The sequence below is a fragment of the Carcharhinus amblyrhynchos genome, chromosome 2, assembly GCF_965287045.1.
Source record: "Carcharhinus amblyrhynchos chromosome 2, sCarAmb.v2.hapA, whole genome shotgun sequence".
NCBI lineage: Eukaryota > Metazoa > Chordata > Chondrichthyes > Carcharhiniformes > Carcharhinidae > Carcharhinus > Carcharhinus amblyrhynchos.
In genome coordinates, this window is record NC_137325.1 from 52,490,396 (window position 1) to 52,518,263 (window position 27,868).

At 41.5% G+C, this 27,868-nt stretch overlaps 1 long non-coding RNA gene across 2 annotated transcripts; it reads right to left on the reverse strand.

Moving 5' to 3' along the window:
* LOC145354332 (uncharacterized) lies at nt 1–26,452 on the reverse strand. 2 transcript variants are annotated; one of them, XR_013888843.1, is made up of 4 exons: nt 26,344–26,452; nt 24,629–24,747; nt 4,692–4,771; nt 1–4,545 (listed from the first exon to the last, which is right to left on the reverse strand). It is a non-coding gene; the product is annotated as an uncharacterized LOC145354332 (long non-coding RNA). The 2 variants fall into 2 exon arrangements; XR_013888844.1 differs by lacking the exons at nt 4,692–4,771; nt 26,344–26,452 and having other exon boundaries at nt 24,629–24,742.
* Between the last annotated feature and the right edge of the window lie 1,416 nt (nt 26,453–27,868).

The window sequence follows — 27,868 nt, forward strand, 5'->3', positions numbered from 1 at the left end:
CACAACATTTAAATATGATTAATTATAAAGGAAGTAAACAAAGCAGAAGAATATGGTTAGGATTTTCCACGGCCAAAAACGTGAACTTTCCTTTGCTCAACCTCATGCAATGAGGTATCAAAAGTCATGCTTCAAGAAGTTCTGACCTCTTCTTCCCAATTACATTTTCAGTTTCCATATTCTAAATTAAAAGATTCAAAGACTTTTAAGAATGCCACATGTAAAGTCTGGGTTGTGGGCACAGGGGAATGAGGAGAATCCCATGGACGTATGTCCTGTGATAGATTGGTCTGGATATTTAAAGTAGGTCTGCTGAAGTTTTAAGCGCATGCAAAACTGGCAGAACCATCCAAAGTTAGTGATTTAACTTTGTCAGATGGCTCCCAGTGCAGCACATTTGTCCAAGAGTGACTTCTGGACAATTGTGCTCTGTAAGCACTTAACTGGGAACTCAGAAATTTCCTAGCAAATCTTTGGGATACTCCCCAAATCCTACACTGGGAGTCAGGAAGTTACATGATGTTTATATTTCAGGGCTAAAATCAATATTCTAAGCATTTGAAATTATTTTATTGATTACAATGCAGACACAAAACACCTGCACCTTCTATTTAAATTCAATATTCCAAACAGAAATATCAATGGGCTCACAGTCTCCCAAAATAATTCAGTCCATTCAAATATGAAAGGAAAGCGAGGGACATCAAATACTTAACATTTTCAGAGAACTATCAAACCACATTGATTCACCAGACCGTTATACTGAAGATTATCAATGCAGGGCAGAATTTTAAGGCAAGTTAAATTCTTGGACATTGTAGCCAAGATCTCTCAAATAATCTGAAATCATTAAAATGACTGAAATTGAAAGTGAGAGGAGACAAAAAAAAAGGCAGAACTTAAGGAGGCAAAGAGATGGAAATCAGAATGAGAGGACAGAAGATAATCTTCTCAAATTGTGATAGAACTCTGATGAATCTTCTTAACATGGCATCCTAAAGGAAAATCTCTCTGATCACACATTGGAGATTAATGCTGTGCCACCAAACAGAAGTCAGAGTGGCAGTTAGGAGGCTAAAGTGTGCCCAGTCCCGGGTATCAAAGCTAATTCCAGGCAAGCAGATAAAGAAATAAAACTTATTCGGAGTTTCCTGATATCCACAGGACCAGATAGGAAATGTAAGCAACAGTTAGGTAATAGGAGTGAATCAGTGAATGTATCAATACCCAAGGAGACCTATAAAAGTAGAAAGAAATAGGAAGGCGTTAAGGTCTAATGAATTTTGTTACCACAAACAAAAAAGTCAATCATTCAACAACTAATGGACATGGTATAAATATAATCAGGTTTTTAAATTAAAAGATTTTATACTTTTAAATACTGGGATAATTGTAATAAATTTTCTTAGTTTTGCAGAAGGATATATTGATAAGATTAGTTGTGACCATTTGTATAACAGTTTTACACACTTCATAATCAGAATGGTCACAGCTGGACACAAGTGGTAAATACAAATAAACAAAGACTCATTTTATTCTGGAGTTAATTTGGGTAAATTTTCTTGTACAACTGGAGATGGTTAGTAGAACACTCCTTTCTTTTATCTGGTGATCAGCATTGCCCTCAACATTAAAGGGTGTGTTGAGTTAATTGATGAGGTGGTGGGGAAGAGACCATTGCTGACATTTGTGTGGACCTCGAGAAAGGGGTCCATGGGCTGAAAACAGAAGCTTAATGCTCTGAGGTGACTCCCTACGCAGAGCCAAGAATGAAAGCAAATTAAATGAACTGGTAGACAGACTAGCTATTGTAAGCAACTGCTATGTACTCAAGATGAACACCAGGTAAACAAACATGATGGTATGTAACAACAAGTTGCAGACATACAAATAAAGAGAACTGAACTGCTCAGCAGATTTCACAGTTTCTGATTCTGGTCCACAGAGCCCAAAAAGAGATTCATTGAAGATTTTGACTGCCAGAAAATTTTGGACAGACAAAAATAAACATATTCTATGGGATAGGGAAAGATTGTGAACAATTGTGATGGACCCAGCAGCCCTTGACAAATGAGAAGTATGGGCAGTCCCAAAGAGAACCCCAACGTTTTGAGCCTTTTTGGTGCAGATCAACAGAAAGCTTTTGTGTCCAAGAGTCATACAGATCAATTAATATATTGGGGCACATTTACCAAAGATCAAAACGATGATGGGTTGACACATGTAACTAGACAGGAATGTCTATCAAACTAGCAATAGAATGACATCTCAACAGTGCAGAATGATGCATGCTCTTATCTGTTCAGACATGAAAGTGACATGCAAAAAAAGGAAATTCCTGGATCACAGCCCACTCTGTAACTTTATAAGCTGTAACTTATTACAGCTAGCCTTCTGCAGATGTTTGTTTTTAAACCTTTCCTTTCATTTGAAATGCCAGGTTACTGAGTTTTACGGACCAGCAAGGCCCTAGTGCTGAGCTAACCTAACTGAGGGCAGCATTTAAAGTGCTATTATTGGTCTATAATGACAGTCCCTAAAATAGGGAGGAAAAGAGAAATGAACAAGAGACTTCTTGCCCCTAAGCAGTGGTTCCTACTTACAAGCACAAGCCTAAAGATGGAAACTGAAGGAGAAAATTGGAGGAGAGAAAGTTATTCAATTGGTGCCCAGATCTCATTGTATCATTGAACATGTCACTGTCTGTATGTTTGCTTTCAAACCTGATAAAGAATTGTTAGGCAAAGCATAAGGTGAGAAGATGAGAGATTATGGCTGCACCAACTCATGACATTATTAATGGACCCATCCATGAAAGCTGGGAAAAGTGTATATCGGTCAATAAAACCAAAGATATATTCAGGATTATTAACCTTTTGAATATTATTACCCTTATGAGGAATCCATTATCTTTCAGAACCTAAAGTTTGCCATTTGTAACTTGGATTGGTGATTCATTTTAAAGGTCAGCACACATTTTGTGGAACAGATAATGAGACAAAATGATACTGACAATACAAATTTCCCTTTGCACCATACTGACTGTAAATCAAGCAGTGAAACAGACTTACTCAGCCATGAACTATCTGCCGCATGAACACCCAGTGAAGCAACTTGGGGAAATTTATTTCATGGGAGGACTGGTAAGAGGAATAGACAGACACATACAAACCACATGCACATTGAAGAAAAGGGTGCATGCAGTGGTCCTAATTGTTTTTCCTAATGGCAAAACAGATGTCGATAACAAAATGCAAATGCTCAGAACATGAAATTAAACAGTGAGAACTAGAAAGGCACAGCATGTGGATTAGCTTCTAAGAGAGGAATACAGGTTAATTCATACATTGAACAGGTCTACATATTTTGACTAATGAATTTGACCATTGTGGTTCTTGGGAATCAAATAGTTGTGCTGGATGTCAAAGGGCAAACTAAGCCTAAATGTGACATTAACATAGTATTAGCCATGTGGCATGTTGAACTTGCTTTGTCATTCAACAGCGTTAAAATAATTTTATATTTACTAACCAAATGTCCATTATCCAATGAGACTTGCGCTTGGAAATTACTGACGGTGATATTGTTAAATTAGTGTTTAAAATTAGATTAAAGGGACAATCCTTGAAAGCAAAGATGAAAAGGAATTTCTTCAGCTGAGAGTGAATCTGTGGAACTCTTTGCCTCAGAAGGAGGCCAGATCATTGAGTGTCTTTAAGACCAAGATAGATAGGTTCTTGATTAATAAAGAGGTCAGGAGTTATGGGGAAAAGGCAGGAGAATAGGGATGAGGAAAAATGTCAGCTATGAATGAATGGCAGAGCAGACTTGATGGGCTGAGTGGCCTAATTCTGCTCTGATGTCTTATGGTCTAAATGCTCCAACCAAATTCCTATCTTCACTATATCAAGTGTCACAAATCCAATCATAATAGATTCGAACACTTCCTGGGATTCACTTAATTCCTGTGATATTTCCCCTATGAACACATTACTTGTTACATAAACAATTCATCCTCTGGGGGAAATCTGCTAGTTTATCTGAAAATTGATGCATTTCTCAGTAATTTCCAGACCTTGGCACTTTTATGAATTACAGGAATTCTGGCAGTGCAGAAGGAAGCTTGTTGGCCCATCAAATCCACATTAACTCTCTGAATAGGGCATTCTATCCAATCCCACTCCCGTGCCTTAGCCCCATAACCTTGCACATTCTTTCTTTCCAGATAACAATCCGATTCCTTTTTGAATACCTCAAATCAAATCTGCACCACACAACCGTCTCAGGAAGTTTGTTCCAGTCTCCAACCACCTTCTGGGTAAACAAAAGCTCCACATCACTTTTACTCCTTTTGCTAATTATTTTGAATCCATGCCCTCTAGCTCTTGATACTCTCTTGAGGGGGAATAGTTTCTCATAACTTAACCTGTCCATATCCCTCAGGAGCTTGAGTATCTCTCACAAGTTTCCTTTCAGCTTTCTTCTCTCAAGAGAAACTGTCCCAATTTCTCCAGTCTATCCTGATCATTAAAGTTGCAGTCACCCCTGTGAAAACAATAGAAATAAAATTTATTAAATTATAACTTCTTGAAAAATTTAAGCAGCTTTAAAATAACCATTTTGGTTTCCTTTTGTTCCTCTTGTGAGAGAGAGATGAATGCACTTTTCACCACTGCTAATTTCACTATTACCTGCAGAGCAGATCAAACACCTGGATCTATGCAGCCACGATGTGGAGATGCCGGCGTTGGACCTATGGAGCCACAGACAACTATAAAAGAGCAAGAGAGGAAAAAAAACTGATAACACTTCTCATCAAGCTAGTACAGCCCAAAAGCCATACACAGAAAATGTTTTTCCTCATGTTTTATTCATTTAATAAAACTACCCGTTTATCTCCAAGTGTATTACATTAAAAAAATTATCAATAATTATGTTAAGTACCATTAATATAGCAGAATGACCTTAGGTCTTAATGTTTCCAAATACAAAAGGTCAAATGGATTATATAAGTCAAAATCACAGTATTTACTTGGTGAAAAAAGCACTTACTACACTGACATTTATTTTATAAAATACATTGTGTAGGTTTCAGAATTCAATTTTAAATTGAAGTCATTGAATTACTACTTAGTTCATTTTATGCACAATGCTAGCTTTCAAAGTAGATAACAGCATATAGCAGTGGTGTTAAACCTGTGGCCCATCAGGGTTCTGAGTACAGCCCTAACGCACCCCGCACTGTCCCCCACGTTTCTGTCCACGTAGCTTTTTTCCTACAGAAGTGATATGCACATAAAGCAAGCGTATGTGAAGTGAGTTGTACGTGCTGGTTGTACACAATGACTGCCAGAGAGCTATGCGCTCCCTCTGCATCCAAAGTGCTGCCACAGTGCATTCAAAATGAGTGTGCAGAATCATGGCATAAGCTGAAAAATGGTCAAGAAAAGGGCAGATTTTAAGAAAGATGTTTAGTTACCTTCAGTGCAGCATAGAATTTTCTCAGCAGCTTTGAAAGAGTTCTGACATAAAAAGGCTGGAATACATTGGAGTAGGAAAATTGCTGAGACCTTTCAAGAAACATAGGTACAGTGAAACCCCGATTTAGTCCGAATTCAGATATAACGCAATGAATCACTGGCCCCTTTTTTTGCTCTTCAATCACTTTTTTAAGAAATAAACTTTGTTTTGTTTATTAAAAAGCTTTACTCTAAATTAATTTGTTTTATTTTCTACTGTAACAATGATTTATTTGTGGAATTCTTCAATTAAAAGGTAATTTACTTGCCAGATGGTAAATGTGCAAAAAGGTGAGCCAAATAGGGTGATAATAGGGGTGTTTTAGGATGTTAGGCCAACATTGGGTCAGTTTAAATGCTGATTTTCTTGAACCCCGATTTAGCGTGACCCCGCTTTTTTCACGATAACATTTTATGGGCCCCAACCATCGCATTATAATGGGGCTGCACTGTAGTTTTAAAATAATCTGTACTAATATTTGTGAGTATTGGAAACAAGGTATAGCTTTAAGTTTAATGTGTTTTTGTTAAACAAAGATGCCTGCATGTCTATGGGTTTTAGTAACATTAAAATGTGCTTGCATTGCAACTAAAGGGTTTATGATGTGAAAACAAATAGGGTTTAAATAAATATTAGCAACTGGGGCCACCCTAAGTTAGAAAGAAATTTGGTGTTTAGTTTTAAGCTGGACCTAGAAGCGGCTGGACAGGACAAGGGAGCTGCAAAGAGCAGAGTTCCCCAAAGAAAGTCCAGAAACAAGGGAGTTGGGGCAATAAGTATATCTCAGGAAGATAGCTAAATTAAAGGAACAAAGAAGTTGAAAAATGTCCTGTTGGGTTAAGTTAAAGTAAAAAGTAGAGAATGTGTTCCAAGTTAAAGAGACAATTGCAAGACCCAGATTTAAAGTGAGAAGCCAGACATCAGAGATAAATCAAAAGTTTGGTGACATCTTAATATAGCCGAGTGAAGAAGTGGTGTTCTGTTGGCATGGCTGAAAATGTGTGGAAGCTTCAATGCACATGGTAATTCAAGTCAGAGGAACACTGAAAGGAGAGAATGAAATCCTGGAGCCGGATCCTTGGTGAAGTTATCAGAGAGAAAATGTTGCTTGGGAGAAGATTCCAAGGCCTATTTATCCAAGAGTGGAGTATGGAAACACTTGGGTGGAAGTAATGTTCCAATGAAACCAGTTAGCTCAGTGTGATAACCATCTAGGAAGATTTGATGAGAAATCCACAGAAGTTGTATTTGGTGGCATCTGCCACTTGGTTTCAGAATGTGGTGTGTCTGATAACAGTTGGCCTACATAGACTGTATACTTACCAAGAACATTACAGTACAAGATATATTGTGTAACTTGTATTATCTTTAAAAATCTGTGTATATCTGTGCAGATGTAAATGGGCTGAAGGAGTATTGTGTTATAGTCAATCTTTTCATGTTTAATAAATGTTTTAATCGTTTGTTACAATTGATTCTGTTCGTCCACGTTGCTAAATTTTAAAAACAAGTTACGGTCTATTGAGCCAAGGTTCCAATCTGGGACCTAACTATCCAGTAGTAACATCAGCTGGAACTATAGATTGTAATAGACCCAGAAACCCTTGGGGGCAGCAGGGATGCATGGTTAAGCTCCCCACCTAACACCATAATTTTCTGGCTAATGTTCTCATGAGCATTGTTTGCACTGGATCTAACCAACCGCAGAATTAGCCCATTTTCACTTAACTGATTTGGGCACAGCCCATTTCTCCTGTACAATTTATTTTCATTCATAAAGCACAACTGATTATTAATGAAAGTGACATTCAACCATGGGTATGTGTGATGAGCAAAGATTTCATTTAAACACAAATAGTGGTTGGTAAAAGAAGGCAGATTTTTGTTGGACTGAAATTTCTGAATAAGATTCCATTCCTCTGTGGTATGCTGAATAGACCTCTCCACTTTCCAGCAGCAGTTGCCACGGCACTTCCTTCCTATTCTTCATGGGGCAGGTTCGAGCAGCAGAAGGGACATCATCAGGCTCTCTGACTGACATTGTCTGCAGATCTATCAATAGTCCTTTCAGAATAGCAAAGTTGTGAAGCACATAACATATCACAATTTGCAAGTTAGTGCTGTATGCAAATGCAAAGTACCCCGAGACCTATCCAAATCAGAACCTTCTTTTGACCATCACAATGGCTTGTGCAACGTTTATCATTATCTTCACATGTACTTCATTGTAGTGTTCCTCTGAGCAACTGGTGATCCTACAAAACCTATCTTGAGACATAGGACTAGCAAGAATGCATGGAAACAGTGCAACCTGCAAGTTCCCCTCCAAGGCACACACCATCCTAACTTCAAACTATATCGCCTGCCTTTCCTGCACTGTAGCTGGGTCAAAATCCTGGAACTCCCTTCCTAATGCCACATGGATTGCAATCGCTGAAGGTGGCCACCATTGCAAGAGCAATTAGGGATGGGCTACAAATGCTGGCCTCGCCAGTGATATCCACATCCCATAAATGAATAAATAAAGAAATCCCATGGTCATTAAACAGTCATTCTGCCCCTTACATCCAGTGTTGAAATAGAGCTGAAATTGTGAAGAACAAAGCACCATAACAGAATTTTATAAACCCACATAGCCTGCCAGTGCAAACGAGCTGCATATTTATGAACTGGGCAATCTGGCACTTTGGAAAACTGCGATGGGCGCCTCAGGCAGTGGTTTCACAGTTGCCTTGGCAAAGACTTGCCTTGTAGAGGAATGCACAGCTAATTGGCTGATCTGACTAAAGTGCCACAGTGGCTAACACCTCTGCCTCACAATGCCAGGGATCTGGGTTTGATTCTGACCTTGGGTCACTGTCGATGCAGAGTTTACATGTTCTCCTAGTGCCTGCGTGGGTTTCCTCTGGATGCTCCAGTTCCTCCCAGAGTCCAAAGATGTTTAGGTTAGGTTGATTGGCCATGCTAAATTGTCCCGTAGTGTCAGGGGGACTAGCACGGGAAACACATGGGGTTACAGGGATATATAGGGGCTGGGTAGGATTATTTGTATGGTGTCGAAATTTGCTGATGACACCAAGATTGGTGGAAAGGCAAATTGTGCGGAGGGTGTGGAGAGTCTGCAGAAGGATCTAGATAGGCTGGGCGAATGGGCCAGGAACTGGCAAATGGAATTTAATGTTGGCAAGTGCGAGGTGGTCCACTTTGGTAGGAATAATGGTAGGAAGGACTATTACTTACGTGGAGAAAAACTGCAGCAGGCGGCGGTGCAGAGGGACCTCGGGGTCCTTGTGCATGAGTCGCAAAAACCCAGCTTGCGGGTGCAGCAGGTGGTCAGGAAGGCGAATGGGATGCTGGCCTTCATAGCGAGGGGGATTGAATATAAAAGTAGGGAGGTCTTGCTGCGGCTGTATAGGGCATTGGTGAGGCTGCAGCTGGAGTACTGTGTGCAGTTTTGGGCGCCGTACTTACGCAAGGATATTTTGGCCTTGGAGGGAGTGCAGAGGAGGTTTACTAGGCTGATGCCGGAGTTGAGGGGGTTGAGCTACGAGGAGAGGCTGAATAAACTAGGCTTGTACTCGTTAGAGTTTAGAAGAATGAGGGGAGATCTCATTGAGACGTATAAGATGATGAATGGGATGGATAGGATAGAGGTGGAGAGACTCTTCCCGCTCAGAAAGGACAGTAGGACTAGGGGGCACAGCCTCAAGATAAAAGGGGGGCGGTTTAGAACGGAGTTGAGGAAGAACTTCTTCACTCAAAGGGTGGTGAATCTCTGGAATTCTCTGCCTGTTGAAGTGGTGGAGGCTACCTCGCTAAATATTTTTAAGAAGAGGGTTGATGGGTTTTTGATAAGAGAGGGGATTAAGGGTTATGGGGAGAGGGCGGGAATGTGGAACTGAGCCACAACAGATCAGCCATGATCTTGTTGAATGGCGGGGCAGGCTCGAGGGGCCGGATGGCCTACTCCTGCTCCTATTTCTTATGTTCCTATTGTCTGTGGAGGTTCAAAGGGCCAAATGGCTTCCTTCTGCACTGTAGGGATTCGATGGCTCCATTAAAGCCCCCTTTGGCTGCCTGAAATAAGCTTGTGGCAGGATGGCTGAGCAGTGGGGTTATTTTTTCTAAACAATAAGATCCACGTGTACAGTGGTCTTTGCAGATCTAGCTAACTGCCTGAAGCCAGACAGAGATCTTCTAGGACAGGGATTCTGTGGTGCCCCTGGGTCTACACACCCTGCTGGTTGGTCAGAAATGACAATTAGCTTCAATGCCTTTGATGGGGGACAGGAAATGGGGAATTCCCACTCACTAGCAAATGACATGAGCAGAGAGCGTGTGATAAGAGTGGAGTGGGCTCAAGATATTCTCCTAGCATCAAACAGTCAATCAATACCTGATGACCAGCTTCACATACAAAGATTGGTTATTTGAACAAGAAGCAGTGAAGTTGTCAATCTGCTTATCCCAATATATAAGAAAGCTCCATCAGACCAAGGTCGGATGAATAAATCATTTCAACATAGCCTCTGACCCCATTATTTTCAAATGGAAAAATTGGTGAAGCAATTGGTTACGTTTGCAGTGTGTAACATCTGTGAGTCAGTTTGTCCTTTCCTTTGAGATGACCACCTGAAGAATTAAAATCCTACAAAGAGATATAGTCATCTGAGAAAGAAAGTCCCCTCTTTCTGAACATCTAACAGCTGTGCAAGATACTATGATTTCTTCCAAACTCTTCCTCGTCCTTTTGGTGCCATGATTTTAAAGGGGTACCCCCATTGGGACACAACAGTTGATTAGATTAAATCAATGTCAACATATTCAGAGCTATGCTTCTGAGAAGTAGGTCAGTGTTAATATTCATTTAAGATATTACAAAAACATATCTATGGTTTGGTCAGAGCAGCCATTTCCAGTTTTTTTACAAACAGTTTAGGAATTTTCATAATGAACTGCAGAAGTTTCGTTTCTGTAGGAGACTGATAGAATTACACTCAAACATCACCCCTCTCAGAAATGCTTGATGATTAAGCCATTGTACAAACTTAAGCAACCACAGTACAAACATTTAAGACATCCCAATTTAGTTTTCAATAAGGTGGGCTCCACAAACCTAAATTCAACCAATACTGTGTCCTATCACTAAATCATCACCCATCATCCCAATCCTCGCTAATCTACATTGATTTCCCAATGTCTCCAGTTTATAATCTTCTTCCTCCTGTTTATGTCCTGATTTGGAGATGCTGGTGTTGGTCTGGGGTGGGCACAGTAAGAAGTCTCACAACACCAGGTTAAAGTCCAACAGGTTTATTTTGAATCATGAACTTTTGGAACGCTGCTCCTTCGTCAGTCTGGTATCGTGAGACTTCTTACTGTTTATGTCCATTCAGAGCCTTGCATGCTCCCACATTATTCCATAGCCTCCTTCAATCCTGTGCCCTTTGCTACATTACTGACAACCATTCCCTCAGAATCTGAGCATCACATTCTGACATTTCCCTGTCAGACACTCCTTTAAATTCACATATAGACGAATAATCCCTCCTTATGTCTCCTTCTCCAGATTGGAGAAGATATTTTGCCAATAGAGACTATATAAATGCACACTATATTGTTTTGATAACTCCAATTCATTTTCTTGGCATTAGTATCTGCAGATCTCAATCAGAAAAATATATAGTGATTTTACACAATAGTTTCATACCACACAAAAAAAAGGACACAGTGGACACATGCTAAAACTGCAGTGAGGCAAAACTGGATTTTTTCCTTGATTTTGACTCAGTGAGAAACAACTAGGTGTTTATTGATATGGAGTTTAGTCACAGGATCACAAGGTTAAACCAGTAGGCAATGATAAATGAGCTTTTCCTCCTAATGGTCGATTCAGGATAAGGTGGTCAATAATTAAAAGGGAATGGTAGCATGCCAAAAGTCCACTCACACAAATTCAAATGCAACCACAAATGCTCATTATGCATCGAAACCTGCTGTTGACAAGCAGGCTCACGTGAATATTGTCACACAAGATAGCCAACACCATTGCCATGTCTCCTCTGATAGCCCCTTCCAAACCTATGATTGCTACCATCTAGAAGAATAAGAGCTGCAGACACATGGAAACACCACCACTTGAAAGTTCCTCTTCAAGTCACACACCATCCTGACTTGGAACTATATCACTGTTCCTTCACTGTAACTGGGTCAAAATCCTGGAACTCCCTCCTTAACAGCACTGTGGGTGCACCTGCACCACATGAACTGCAGCAGCTTAATTAAGGAAGCTCACCACCACCTTCTCAAAGGCAATTAAGGATCAGAAACAAATGCTGGCCTGGCCAGTGATCCTCACATCCCGTGAACAAACAGAAAAAAATACTCAAGGAGAATTATCCAGCAAGAAATCAATTCTTAGGAGATAAGTAAATTTGGTCATCTCTCTAAAGAGTCATGCAGACTCAAAACATGAAGCCTGTCTCTCCAACCACAGATACTGCCAGACCTGCTGAGTTTATCCAGCATTTGCTGTTTTTTATTTTGACCATCCTTCTCCCTGTCGAGGATTCTAAAGGATGTTGTCAGCCCATCTTCAGTGGATAGCTCTCATCTCCAAGGAGCTATCTGCTGACTGTTTCAAGGCATGAGGAGCTCAGGAAGACACAAGATGAAAGCATTATGGTAGCCCCCCCAAAAATCCTGCAAACACACAAGATGGTCTGCTGGTTGCACACAAGCTTCACACTGTTGGATTGGAAGGTTTAGTATGGAGGAAGATTCCAGAATGATCTGGTGTGCCAGATTGCCAGATGTTTATTCAAAGTTCCTTGTATCTGTAGGAAGGCAGCCGGAGCTACAAATCAGAGCATCCACTTATTCCAATTAGCCTCATCAGTTGAAAAGTGCAGATATGTCCTGACAGATAGTAGGACGGCGGCGCGGGCTCGTTGGGCCGAAGGGCCTGTTTCCCGTGCTGTGTTGTTCTTTGTTCTTTGTTCTTTGACAGCAGCTCCAATCAACCAAAGGGTTGGACAAAGGTAAGAATGGCAGATTCACGCTATCAAGACTGCCACAAGCAGAGCAAAGATTGGTTCTGGAGAAGTGCACCATTTTGTTATTGATTGTAGCTGTGGAACTTGGATTGATTGGAAGCTATTAAATGAGAAAAGTTAGCTAATCTTTTGAAGAAAACGAGCTGCGACTCTACCTGAAAAAGTTCAGAACTTTGAAGGACAGTGTGGCTGAAATTCATGTTGTATATACTGCCCAGTAAATTTGAGAGATCCATCTTTGTTGTATCACTATTTAATGTGCAGTTTATAGTCTATACTTACTCCTGTTCACCTGCTAATTCATGTTTAATTTATACTGATTTGATCATTAAAGTAAAAGCTATAAAGTGATATCTGTCCATTAGTTTTCATTGGGATTGTTCAGTAACTGGTTATTTTGGTTTGTTGCTTTCCTCAGGGATCGTAGCAAATGTTAGTTGATAATTCAAATGCAAGCACTCATTTAATAATAATAAAAACTCATCACTTAAGTTACTTCAAAGTTTCCAAAATTTAAACTACCTTCTGATGTCATGATGAAGTCTGATCTAACAATTCTAGTTATTACTAAAATAGATTTGAGACTAACCTGAAGCTACAACTTTTAAGTTACCATCTGTTAGAGGCTAATTGAATGTAATTATTTACAACTGAACATTTTGCATAGCCTTGCATAAGAAAAGCATATTCCATCACATTCCTGACTTGTGCTTTGTAGCAAAGCTTTGGGATATCAGGAGGTGAGTTACTCATTGCAGAATTTCCGGCCTCTGACTTAGTCTTGGAGACAAAGTGGCCAGAATTTTACTGCCACACCCGCCCCAAAATTGGGGCGGGCACGGCTTGCAGAAGAATTTGAGGTTGTAAAATACCAGCCAGTATTCATGTGACTGGTCATGGAGTTGATGGTCAATGCTAACCCCAGGATGTTGATGATGTCAGTGATAATATCATTGACAGTCAAGGGGAGACAATTAGATTCACTCTTCTCAGAAGTGGTCATTGGCAGACACTTGTGTGAGGCAAATATTACCAGCAAATATTACTTTCAGCCCAAACCTGAACCTTGTTCAGATCTTCCTGAAAGTCAGCACAGGCTGCTTCAGTATCCGAATAACAACACAGGAGCCTGGGCTACTCAATCAGTGATGCCCTATGGCGGAAAGGATTAGTCTCCAATCACAATTTATCTTCCTTAGTACTAGCTATGACTCCGAAGTACAAGCTGGATAATATTCAGACGTGGAATAAGAAGTTGTAAGTGACAATCGCACAAGTGTCATGGAATGGATGTCTCTACAAAGAGAGAATCTAACCATCTTATAGATTCTCTCTTTATGGAGACATCCACATTAAACTTTGTTACCATCATTGAATCTTCACTATCAATATCCTGGGAGTTACCACTGGACCTTAAATGATGCAGCTAGAAGAGCAAATAACTCATCTCCTGACAACTCCCTCCTCCCTCACAAAGCATGTACACCATCTACAAACCACACAAGCCCAGGAGCATGGTGAAATATTCTTCAATCGCCTGGACAAATGCAGCTCAGACGCTTCTCAAGGCAATTTTAGGTAGACAAATAAATGAATTTTTAAAAATACAAATAAGCTTATGATCAATCCCTGGTAGAATCATTTCAACCCATGGTGAATAAATTATTGTATCTTTTTAATTTTTTGAAATATACATCAACTGCAATTTGGGAAGTAAACATCTGAATCTTTAAAATTTTGGAGTGAAACCAATTCTTCCAATGAAAATTTAATAAAGAGGAGGAGAATTTTGCAGTCTGTCCTTTCAGTAAAGTATCTAAATTCACATTTTTTTAACAAATGTGCAAAACAAATACCCTCAATTGGTTACAACAGGAAAGTACTACATTGCAACAATTTTGGCACCAAAACCTGGGCTCTCAGCTAAGAATTGGAATAAATTAGAAGTAAGAGTAGACGCCAATCCTCACATACAGCAGAAGATGAGGGAACCAATCAAAAATCACACAACAAACTCACTACCGGGAATTACAATAAATAGGCAAGGGGAGAGAGGCTGTAGTCAGATACTAGACTAAAACTTTTGTTCCTGGCTCTGTCCCCATTGGGCTCAGATCAGAGGCAGGAGCTCATATTGTGCAAGGAACAGTCACTGACATGTGATTTTACACAAATTAGGTACTTTGTGGTCAGAGTATGGGTTCAATTACAAATTAAGGTGAGCGGGCAGGTTCTTGAAGCTGGAGGACCAATGAGATGAAAGCAGGACAACAGATCAGATGAGAGAGAGAGCGGGTGCACAAAATTAATGCAAAACATCTCCAACATTGTCAAATATAAAATAAAGGCCTTTGCAGCCAGAGGGTGGTGGGGTAAGAGGTTCTGCTGAACCTAGGCTAGCACAGAATGCCTGTCCATGGCACTATTTCCGAGTCTGCCAGTGGAAGGCCATCCACAGGCAGCAGTATTGTTTCCCATTATTGCAGGACCTACTGAAAAATCCCAGTCAATTCCAACAAGCAACCTAATAGGCCTTGAACAACCCTGCCACATCACCTTCCACTCCTGGGGAAAAAGGCTCAGGGGGCTGAGGAATCATCAAGCGTGCTATTTTTAGTGCCCCTGCTTCTGTGCCCATCCCCAGCAAAGCCTAAATTTCATGCCCCAAACCTTGCCTTGAAACCCTTCTGCTAATATTCCCAACATATATAAAATATAAAGCAAGAGTGGGCCATACCACCCTCAAACCTGCTCTACCATTTAATGTGACGACAACCAATCTTCAAATTTAACTCCACTTTTCACATAAGAACATAAGAACATAAGAAATAGGAGCAGGAGTAGGCCATCCAGCCCTTCGAGCCTGCCCCGCCATTCAATAAGATCATGGCTGATCTGTCGCTGCTCAGTTCCACTTTCCCGCCCTCTCCCCATAACCCTTAATCCCCTCTCCTATCAAAAACCCATCAACCCGCGTCTTAAAAATATTTAGCGAGGCAGCCTCCACCACTTCAACGGGCAGAGAATTCCAGAGATTCACCACCCTTTGAGTGAAGAAGTTCCTCCTCAACTCCGTTCTAAACCGCCCCCCTTTTATCTTGAGGCTGTGCCCCCTAGTCCTACTGTCTTTTTTCACCCACTCCACATGTGCCTTGACTTCCTTTAGAGTCCAGAAATCTATTGATGGCCTTAAAAATATGCAATGACTGAGCATCCACAAACTTCATAGTAAAGAATTCCAAAGATTCGCTACCATTTGAATGAAGTAATTTTTCTTCAACTCAGTCCTAAATAATTAAGTCCTTATCCAAATTCTACAATGTGGAGACACGACACACAGAGGAATCAGCCTCTCATCATCTACCATCTCAGAATCATATTTTTCTGAATTCCAGGGTCCAGGCCCATGCCACTCAATCTCTCTGACAGACGAAGAGTAGGAAAAAAATGCATCTTTTCAGAATGTCAGGTAGTGACTGTGGAAGCCCGCAGGGATCAGTGCTTGGACCCCAGCTATTCACAATATACATCAATTATTTGGATGAGGGAACCAAAAGTAATATTTCCAAGTTTGCTGCTGACATGAAACTTGATGGAAATGAGAGTGCCATGGACGATGTTAAGAGGCTTCAAAGTGATATAGACAAGTGGGCAAATGTGTGGCGGATGAAGTGTAATGTGGATAAATGTGAAGTTATCCACTTAGGAAGGAGAAACAACAGCTGAGTATTATTTAAATGGTGACAGTTTGGGTAATGTTGATCTCCAAAGGGGCTTGGGTGTCCTAGTACACCACTCACTGAAAGCAAGCAAGCAGTTAGGAAGGCAAATGGTATATTGGCCTTCATTGCAAGAGGAGACTTGAATAAGAGTAAGGATATCTTGCAGCTGTACAGGGCCCTGGTGAGACTACACTTCGAGTAGTGTGTACAGTTTTGGTCTTCTCATCTAAGAAAGGATAAACTTGCCATACAAGTAGTCAATGATGATTCACTAGGCTGATTTCTAGGATGGCAGGATTGTCATATAAGAGACTGGGTCGAGAGGGCCTGTATTCACGGGAATTTAGATGAATGAGAGGGGATCTAATTGAAACGTATAAAATTCTGACAGGGCTGGACAGACTGAATGCAGGGATGTTGTTTCCTCTAGCTGGGGGGTCTAGAACAAGGGGTCACAGTCTCAGGATAGGACTGAGATGAGGAGAAATATGTTGATTCAAGAGGGTTGTGAACCTGTGGAATTTTCCACCATAGAAGGCTGTGGAGGCCAAATCACTGAATACATTTTAGAAGGAAATAGATTTCTAGACTCTAAAGGTGTTGAGGGATATGGGGAGAGCACTGGTGTAGGGTATTGAGATCGAGGATCAGCCATGATCATGCTGAATGACGGAGCAGGCTCGAAGGACCAAATGACCTACTGCTGCTCCTATATTCTATCTCATCCTTGCAATCAATCTCGTGAATCTTTGCTGCATACTCAAAGACAGGCATCGTTCCATAAGTTTGCTTTTATTAATTCAAGGGATATGGGCCAGCATTTATTACCCATCCCTAACTCCCCTTGAACGGAGTGGCTTGCTGGGCCATTTCAGAGGGCAGTTAAGAAGCAACCATATTGCTGTGAATCTGGAGTCACCTGTAGGCCAGACCTGGTATAGATGGAAGACTTCTTTCCTTAAGGTACACCATTGAACCAGATGGGATCTTACAACAATTGACAATAGTTTCAAGTTCACCATTAGACATTTCATTCCAGATTTTTTATTGAATTCAAATTTGACCATCTCCCATGGTGGGATTCGAACCCAGGTCCCCAGAGGATTACCCTGGATTTCTGGATTACCAGTCCGATACCACTAAGCCATCACCTCTACAGAGAGCAAGACTGGACACAGCACTGAGACAACCACTGAAACTTACAAAATTTGCACAGTACTCCACAAGGTGCATTATTCCAAACCCCCTGCCTAACAACTTGCCCAAAACTCCCCAAGAATAAAGATCAGACTACAGTGACCTTCACACCTCCAGACCAACATAACCAGCAGCTAAATGCTTCCGGTCTTCCACACATCGACCTACATTTGCATCATCCCAAACCTTAAAAAGCTTCTCAAAGATCAACAATAACATCCTCTCTTTGCATCCAAATACCCTCACGTAGCTTCTCTCTACGTCTGCCGTCTCCAGTGTGTATCCCTGCTCTCAACTCCAACATGAGACTATTCATATCATCACTGTTGATTGTTTTTTCAACTACCATACCCATCCTTCTGACTCTGTGCCAAAATTTCTTCAAGTTGCCATTTGTATTTTCACGAGGATTTTACCAAGTACTTCAGTTTATTGTCTCTTCTGTCCTCCTCACTGCCAACATTCGTTGGAGTATTAAGACATTGTTCTTTAAGTATATAGCTCTAAATTTGCAAACACTGAATTGTTATGAGCATAAGGTTATACTTCAAAAGGGCATAGGCAGACTGATAGAAAGGGCACTCAAGGGGCAGATGAAATTTAAGTGCAAAGACAGAAACAATTACCCGAGTCTTCCAAGGATTGGCAATCACCATCGGATTGCTGTTCCACTGTTACTTTTCTGCAGCTCCACATTTCTGGCCGGGACTTCCAAACCCAACTTTTACAGAAATTTGGAGCATGCCTGAAATGGAACTGCTCCTTTGTAACATTGGACTGTTGGGGGAAGACTAGCCACTCACCCCTTTTTACAGCACCATATTCTGGTAGGCAAAGAGTTTAAATGTTCCAAAGCTTACTTGATAAGCTATGGACAAGAAGGTAAGTGTGTAAAGGGGTAGGGTAGCAGGTAGGTTGGAGGAGGATAGCAGGGGCTGGGGTGTTGGGTGAGGGCTAGTCAGGTCAAGTTGGGGATGGAGGGGGGAGGGGGGTGGGTGGGGATTCAGTTATGTACTTCCCAGGAATTAAGACAAGGATTTTTCTGTCCAACTGACATTTCCTGGGAAACTTTTGAGGTAAGTCCCACAGAACTGTCCAAAGTCTCAGGATCAAATTCAGAATTGGAGGCTTTTGTAGAGAATCCAGGGCACAGGGAAATTATCCATCTGAAGTTCAAACATCCCAAAAAATTTCAAAGGAGTCACGTGTATTGAGACTTTCGGGTCTTTTCCAGTCTCCAATATTTGGCAATCAGAAAATCTGGGGCCAATATAAAAAGGGGTCCATTTCTAACCAGGACACAGGAGCAGAGGGACCTGGAGGTATACATGTAGACACTCTTGAAAGTGACAGGGCAGGTTGACAGCATAATTAATAAAGTGTACAGCATTCTAGGCTTCATTACAGAGGTACACAGTAGAGAAAGTTATGATAAACCTGTACAAAACGCTGGTTCAGCCTCAACTGGAGTATCATGTCTGGTTCTGGGCACTACACTTTAGAAAGGATGGGAAGGCATTGGAGAGAGTACAGGAAGGATTTGTAATAATGGTTCCAGATATGGGGAATTTCAATTCCATATTTAGATTGGAGAAGCTCAGGCTGTTCTCCCTGGAGAAGAACTCGAGAACAGAGTTGATAGGTTCATTCAAAATCAAGGATTAAGATAGGGTAGATAGGGAAAAACTGCTCCCATTGGTGGAAAAACCGGAGAACACTAATTTCGGATGTTAGGCAAAAGAAGCAATGACCACATTAGGAAACAAGTCCTTACGCAGCACATGCTTAGGATTGGGAACGTGCTGCCGGAGTGTATGCCAGAGGCAGATTCAATTGTGGCTTTCAAAGCTAATTTGGATCATTATCTGAGGAGGAAAGATTTGCAAGGGCTATGGGGAAAAGGCAGGTGAGTGGCACTGAGTGCACTGCTCTTACTGTGAGCCAGTACAGACACTATGGGCCGAATGACCACCTTTAGTGCTGAAACAGTTCTAGATGTCAGCAGTAAAGGGAAATGGTTGCTTTTAACAATCAGGAGCAAGAACTCTCATCCTAATATGTCTTAATGTTGTCAGAAGTAGAAGGCTGTAAACCTGTTTTTTTACAAAGCACAAGAGAATTTAAAATCCCAAAGTCCACATGCATACTTATATAAAAAAAGCAATAATCATTCAAATGGTAACTACTGAATTATAAATTAAGATCAGTTTTGGAAATTGATATAAATGATGAGATTCATTTAGTCGACTCCTTAAATAGGCTTTGAATAGCTTCTCTAATGAAATATTAAAATCTATACACTTGTAGTTAGTAATGTTTACAGAACTTCTACAAACCATGAGTAAGATTAAATGAACAGTTTCCTTTGCCTTTCTCTTTGGAAATGATTTCACCTTCTGAGATATCAGTGTTATGAACCTGCAACTGCAAAGGTACTATCCATCCCTTGGGTAATTCACCTTCCCTGTTGGTGACTGTACCTGGTCTGGCTGGCCTACAACTCACACCTCCTGATCCTGGGTAAACTAGTGCCTCCATGTGACACGCTTTATCTGTCTATATTTGGCTGGTATAGCCACACATTTTAAACTGCTGGAATCAATCTCACTTGGATGTGTACCTTCCAATTTTACATCTTTTACATATAATTAGGTAAAGATCTCCTTGAGATTCAACCAAAAGCACAGCAAGAACTAGAAGACTAAAGGCTTGAAACTTATCAAAAAAATACAGCATCTCACATTTCCTTCATTTACCAAAAAACCTTTATCTCTACAGGCCATGCTGACTGACAAGGTCTACAAAATTATGAGGGGCATTGACAGGATGGATAGTCAGACGCTTTACCCAGGATGGAAGTGTCAATTACTTCAGGCAAGCAATCCATGTTTCCTATATTAAACTGTGACTACACTCCAAAAATACCTCGTTGGCTGTAAAACGCCCCGAACATCTGGTGGTTTTCAAAGAGCTATATAAATGCAAGTATTTCTTTCTTTGGTTTTGGCAGTCAAATCTCTGAATCAGATTATTCAAAAATTAAAAAGCACACTGCATAAGTTTCCATTTGTAGTTTCCAAATCTCCGAGTCTTAAAAACTGGCTTTCATTATAGTTATGCAGTACGATTCAACCCCCAAAAGAGTATTTTAAAACAAAACAACACATAGCCCAAACCAATGGCGTAGTTCACAAATAGTCAGCCATTATCAGCAACTCAGAACGTCCTTCATCTGCATCCCATTAATTTGATTACAAAGCAAATATACCATGACTAAGATCTGCAGGAATTCAGTGCTCAGGGTTTTAAAGTTTGAGCCTTTCAAATACCTCCCCTATTTTGTTCTACATACAAAAGTTGTTCCAGTGCTGGCAATGAAGTTTAATCCAGAAATGCTATGGTTTGTGGTTCTTTATTTGCCTTTATGTTCCATTGAGGTCAAAACCACAGAATATTTCCATCTTTGCGATTCCATTCAACATAATGACACTGCATAAGTTTCCTTTGATTTGATGATACTAGCCTATAGGAACATTTTTAAGGAATTGTACCAAGTGAAATTTGATGTCATGTAACTTAAAAATTAAACTTTAAGGGAGATAAACAGAATAAGGACTCGTAACACTTATAATCTAAACCTTCAACTTAGTCACATGGTTATTTACTTCTTTTGTAAACAAGTTTCAAAAAAACTTCCAGCTGCCCTTTCATCCTTTAATCTTTACATTTCCCCTCTCGCCTCTTAAATATACTAGGGAATGCAAAAGCCAGTGCCATGGAGGCCAAAATGTACAAGAAATAAGTGCTGCACAATATTGAATCTGAACTTCCATCCCTGTGTCCTCCAAAACATCTTGGTTTGAATCCCTAGACAATTATGAAATATGTATCAATTCATCCACTATACCAAAAAAAAGACAGATCAGATACAACCCCAGCTCCAGACTAGGAAAGTGCCACACCATCACCCTTGTCATAGCAAGTTGCCCACTACAATTCAAAATTTCAAGTATAGGTGTGGAAAAAAAATCATTGCACACACCTACTAATTAATTCAGTTCACAGTAAATTACATCAGTATAGGTTTGGTTTTGGCCCGTCCCCATCAGTTTAGTATCAAATGAAAATTCTCCAACACATTGTGCAAATCTGATATGCTGCCCAAGGCCATTAAAGCACCAGTCTATCTACAAGCAGTTAACAAGGATCCTGCATATGTCCCTCAGAAAAGAAACCCAATCCAGTCCTTCCAGGCATTGCAAGAAATAGGGAAACACCCAAAATATTTTCCCAATTACTTTAGCTCCAGCTGAGCTAAAAAAGAACTTCAAAATTATAGCATGGCAACACAGAACTTGGCAGCAGAAATGCACCATTTTCAAGGGAGAAAGATGGGTTTGATTGCAACAATACCACAGAAGAAGAAAGAGTTTAAAAAGTCATCTTCAACCAGGTCACTCACATTGTCTGGAGACAGAAAAGAGAGCAGCTTGCCCATCCTTAGCTGTAGAAGTTGAACTCAAAAAGGACAAAATAAAAAAATGAGAAAGAAACCTATTAAAAGCAACGGTAGTAGTGGTGAGCACTGCTGCTTCACAGTGCTAGGGACCTGGGTTCAATTCCGGCCTCGGTAACTGTCTTGTGTGGAGTTTGCACGTTTTCCCCATACCTGCATGGGTTTCCTCCAACTTCTCCGGTTTTCTCCCATGCTTCAAAGATGTGCAGGTTAGATGGATTATCCATGATAAGTTGCCCCTTAGTTACATGGATAGGGCCTGGAAGGGTTGTGGTCAGTGGATGCTCAATGGGCTGAATGGCCTCTTTCTGCACTGAAGGGATTCTATGGTTCTATGAAGTACTGCTCTTGCATGCCATTAAGGGATCCCATTTAATTCTGACCTCCAATCAATGCTGCTTTCAGGCTGCACATACTGAACACATACAAATCGCCAGCAGTACTTTGATCTTATATTGTAAATAAGATAATCCATTTTCCCCACAATATCAAACGTTACTAGATAGCACAAAATGTTCCATATGATTCAATATGCTACCACATCTTTAAACGCCAGCAATGCACTGCATGCTGCAATGTACAAACTGCTCTTTCATCCTTAAGAGACTTGAGCAAATGTCCAAATGAAAATAACACTCTCAATTCTTTGAAATAACATTGTCTTATTATACATCATTTTACATCAGTACTGTAGATGGTTTTAAGATAGTAGCCCAAAGAAAAAGATTTGTGAATGGATTGTAACTGATTTAGAAGTCACCCAATTAAAGTTTTTGGGCAACTACTTTCCAAAACAGGCTGCACTATACAAAAGGATCCTCTGATTCTCTGCAGATAAAAGAACCATAAAGCAAAGTATGTTAGGGTAGAGGTCATTGGAATCAGCTGTTCTGAAACGTAATTCCTCCTTTCTCCTAAACTGGGGGGAAAATGGGGCTTTATTAACTGCCAAGCTCAATAAAACCTCCCTCTGTCCTACTAACCCCTTCATTTGACTCAATGCTATTTTATTTGATAACCTTCCAGTAAAGCGCAGCAGAACATTTTATTACTTTTCAGATGCTTTATAAATTCAAGCTGTTGTAGTAAGTCATCAAGAATCAGTTCAAATCTGTTCTGCAGGGATAGGGATGTTTTGCTGGAATTATATAGGGTGTTGGTGAGGCCACATCTGGAATAGTGTGTGCAGTTTTGGTGTCCTTATCTGAGGAAGGATGTCCTTGCTATGGAGGGAGTATAGTGAAAGTTTGCCAGGCTGATTCCTGGGATGGGAGGTCCGTCATATGAGGAGAGACTAAGTCGGTTTAGGATTATATTCACTGGAATTTAGACATGAGGGGGGGATCTCATAGAAACGTACAAAATTTTAACAGGTTTAGACAGGTAGATTCAGAAAGAATGTTCACAATGGTTAGAGAGTCCAGAACTAGAGGGTCACAGTTTGAGGATAAGGGGTAAACCTTTTAGAACTGAGGTAATGAGAAATTTCTTCACCTAGAGCATGGTGAATGTGTGGAATTCACGACCACAGAATGTAGTCGAGGGCAAAACATTGTCTGATTTCAAAAAGAAATTGGATATAGCTCTATGGGCTAAAGGAATCAAGAGAAATTTGTGTGGGGGGGGTGTGTGTGGTGGGGGCGGTGGTGTGGAAGGGGGATCAGGGTACTGAATTTGATAATCAGTCACATCAAAATGAATGGCGGGACAGGCTCAAAAGACCGAATGGCCTACTCCTGTTTCTAGTTTTCAGTTTCCTTTGCCTATCCAATCTACTCTTTAAAAAACATACACATATAATCAGGCACATTCCAACTTTAACCCAAAATAATCAAGTTGGGTTAAATCTGTATGGTCAGAAATCAACGTGTGACATCAGAGGTTTTTAAATCATCGGTTGTAGTGAGGAACACTTCTCTGCCTCTTTTTCTCACTTTCTTCATTTGCTCGAATGGCAACAATTCACACTGGTGCATAGCTCCATAGAAGCTGAAGAAACGATTAGCTCATCCAAGTGGCCACTGTCCAAGTGTAAACTAGGACAATGAGTTTAGCAGACCACTAGGTCAAAGGGGACATTACAACTGCACTAAAATGTTTCCCACAACATACACCTATGCCCTTATTCTCAGGATGGTATGGTTCTGTACACTTGAGAAAATCATAACATCAGGAACATGGTCAGCAAACAGTAATTAGACCCAATAAATTTAGCAGATTCTTCCCCTCCAAAGCCAATTATTACACCCATTATTACTATCACAACTGCGATCAAAATAAGAACAGGAATCATGCCTGGAAATAAGTCTTTGAGCCTCTGGGAGGCAACATCACCAAAATCCTTTAAAATAAGTCTTTCCCACTCACAAGTCCAGTAATTTAGTAATCACAACTATATTAAGGTGCATATAAAGATCGTTAAAATGACCTTAATGACAATCAACACCTATTACATAATTTGACTGTTTACTATTGTGAAGCACATGGAGAATCACAGCACATTGGGATACTCAATTGCTGTGTCATTTAGGATCTCAGTCAATTATCTGCAGAGATCAGGGTTTCCATTCTAAAATTTTCAACGGAGAAAGGCATCAAACAGAAACAAGACAACTCACCCAAGAAGTTCAAGTCCAACAACTGCATCCCAACAATATCTCAAGAATGTCTTCATGACTGGTTTCGGAATACCAATCGCAGTGTTCTGAGAACTAATCACTTGTTGTTCATGATGTGGCTGAAATCAAGGAGAACAAAACATTTAAAAATAAAAACTCAGAGTAAAATGACTCAGGATTCCTTGGAGAATTTGATGCTGATCCTGATACTCTAACATTTCTGTTCTGGCAATGAAGAAAAGAGATTTGCATGAGATAAGTGAAAAAGATTCATCAGAAGTTTATCTTTTGTCTTCTTTTTGGGTCTTTACAAAGCTAATTTTACTAATCAAATGATTAAGAAGCAGTGACACTTTGAAAGTAAATATTAAGATATACCCATGCATGAAGAAAGAATTTTGATGAGGATATGAAGATTCAAATATCTTTTCAATATAACCAAGCAAAAATCCTGAGTACATCGTACATTTAAAAAAGTTTACATACAGCATGTAATTCTTAAAATTACAGTAATTCATAATAAGTGCTTTAGTATTACACGAAAAATGTCCAAAGACAACCTCAATTGATGCAATATTTGATCAAATGGCACATTTAAATTTTAAAGTTGTACCAGCCATTCACGACAGCATGTTATTGCAGATGACAGCCCTTCAAATTGGCTTGGCATGTTTAATGAAACTTACAATCTATAACTTTGATCCAAAGTGAAACAGACTTCCGAAACAAAGTTCTGTAGTGCACTGACTTCTATTTACTCAGAGTCGAAGTGTTACAGAACTTTTGTCTTGAAAGAATAAATTCCCACATCCTTCAACGAAACTGCAAAATGATACTCCGACATGATACAAAGTGTGGGGAGAAAAGGGGAAAAAAAAGAAGCTACTTTATGCACTACTACAAATTTACTATTAAACAAATTCAGATCTGTGGACATTTTAACATTCATTCTAAATCCATTAGCTCTCCATTTTACATGTGGTCAAATTATGGTCCAGATCCCAAAAATCAAAACACTAATACAGAAATATTAAAATTATAACTATGTGCCCACGAGTGTAAAAGCTGAGTTACACATTCATCGCATAAGGGTTGTTAACATTGAAATGTGCACACAGACATTTCAAATTAGCTTCCACATGCACCAGCGTGAATTTTATTTTAATTTAAATATTTTAATTGTTATTCTGGAAGCAACAATAGAATTAACAATTAAATCCATTGCAAGATAGAATGTGCTGATCTCATGTCCAACGTTACACACCAAAACTTTAACAAGTTACAGCTACAGCCACAGCTTGCAGACAACTCACTACACCAGTGGAAAGTTATTCCAATTATTGCTGAAGTGGTTAGTACTGCTGCCTTGCAGCACCAGGGACCCAGGTTTGATTCCCGGCTTGGGTTACTGACTGTGTGGAGTCTGCATGTTCTCCCCAAGTCCACGTGAGTTTCCTCCGGGTGCTCTGGTTTCCTCCCACACTCCAAAGATGTGCAGGTTAAGATGACAGGCCATGCAAAATTGCCCCTTAGTGGCAGGGGGCTTAGCAGCTAAATACGTGGGGTTACAGGGATGGAACTTGGTGCGATTGTCATCGGTGCAGGCTCGATGGGACAAATGGCCTCCTTCTGTACTGTACGTGATTGCATCTCTTGCAATGTTGAACTACCATTTTCGAGATTATTACCAGGACTCGACTACATCCAGGACATACCAGCCGTGGATATACCAGTTGAGAATCCATTGAAACAGGGCAGAGACTATGTGCCAGAGCCTAGCCCTGGAGTGAGGAGCCAAACCCAGAGCGAAGCGCAAAGTGCAGCCCTCAGAACACAGCCCCCAGAGTCAAATCCCAAAGCCCAGCTCCCCCCCCCACCGTGCCAGAGCCCAGCCTCTAGTGCCACAGCCCAGCACCCCCCCAGTGCCCAGCCCCTCCCCCAGTGCCAGAGCCCAGCACCCCCCCAGTGCCTGAGCCCAGCCCCTCCCCCAGTGCCTGAGCCCAGCACCCCCCCAGTGCCTGAGCCCAGCCCCTCCCCCAGTGCACAGCCCCCCCAGTGCCAGAGCCCAGCACCCCCCCAGTGCACAGCCCCTCCCCCAGTGCCAGAGCCCAGCACCCCCCCAGTGCACAGCCCCTCCCCCAGTGCCAGAGCCCAGCACCCCCCCAGTGCACAGCCCCTCCCCCAGTGCCTGAGCCCAGCACCCCCCCAGTGCCAGAGCCCAGCCCCTCCCCCAGTGCACAGCCCCCCCAGTGCCAGAGCCCAGCCCCTCCCCCAGTGCACAGCCCCCCCAGTGCCAGAGCCCAGCCCCTCCCCCAGTGCACAGCCCCCCCAGTGCCAGAGCCCAGCCCCTCCCCCAATGCACAGCCCCCCCAGTGCCAGAGCCCAGCCCCTCCCCCAGTGCACAGCCCCCCCAGTGCCAGAGCCCAGCCCCTCCCCCAGTGCACAGCCCCCCCAGTGCCACAGCCCGGCCCCCCGTGCCAGTGCCCAGAGCACAGCCTCCAGTGCCCCCAGAGCCCAGTCCCGGTCCCGCTGCTGCGTCTCGATCTCGATCCCGGACCTGGATTCCCGGGTCTCGGTCCCGGCTCCCTCTCTCTCTCTCTCCGGGATTCTCCCTCTCTCTCTCTGGATTTCTCTCTCTCCCAGTTTTGCCGACGTGGATATTTTGGGTTCCGAGACGAGCTGTTCGCTGATTGGTTCTTAGCCGCCGGGGTGGAAGGTCACGCTTTCCAACATTCCGCGCCAAAAAATACCAGAAACCCAACCCAGTGTCTGAGAGATTGAGCCCAGTGTGTGTGAGAGGGAGACTGATCCCTGTGTGTGTGAGAGAGAGACTGATCCCTGTGTGTGAGAGAGAGACTGATCCCTGTGTGTGTGAGAGAGAGACTGATCCCTGTGTGTGTGAGAGAGAGACTGATCCCTGTGTGTGAGAGAGAGACTGAGCCCTGTGTGTGTGACTGAGAGACTGAGCCCTGTGTGTGTGACTGAGAGACTGAGCCCTGTGTGTGTGACTGAGAGACTAAGCCCTGTGTGTATGACTGAGAGAGTGACTGAGCCCTGTGTGTGACAGAGAGAGAGAGACTGAGCCCTGTGTGTGAGAGTGAGAGAGACTGAGCCCTGTGTGTGAGAGAGAGAGAGAGACTGAGCCCTGTGTGTGTGACTGAGAGAGAGAGAGACTGAGCCCTGTGTGTGTGACTGAGAGAGAGAGAGACTGAGCCCTGTGTGTGTGACTGAGAGAGAGAG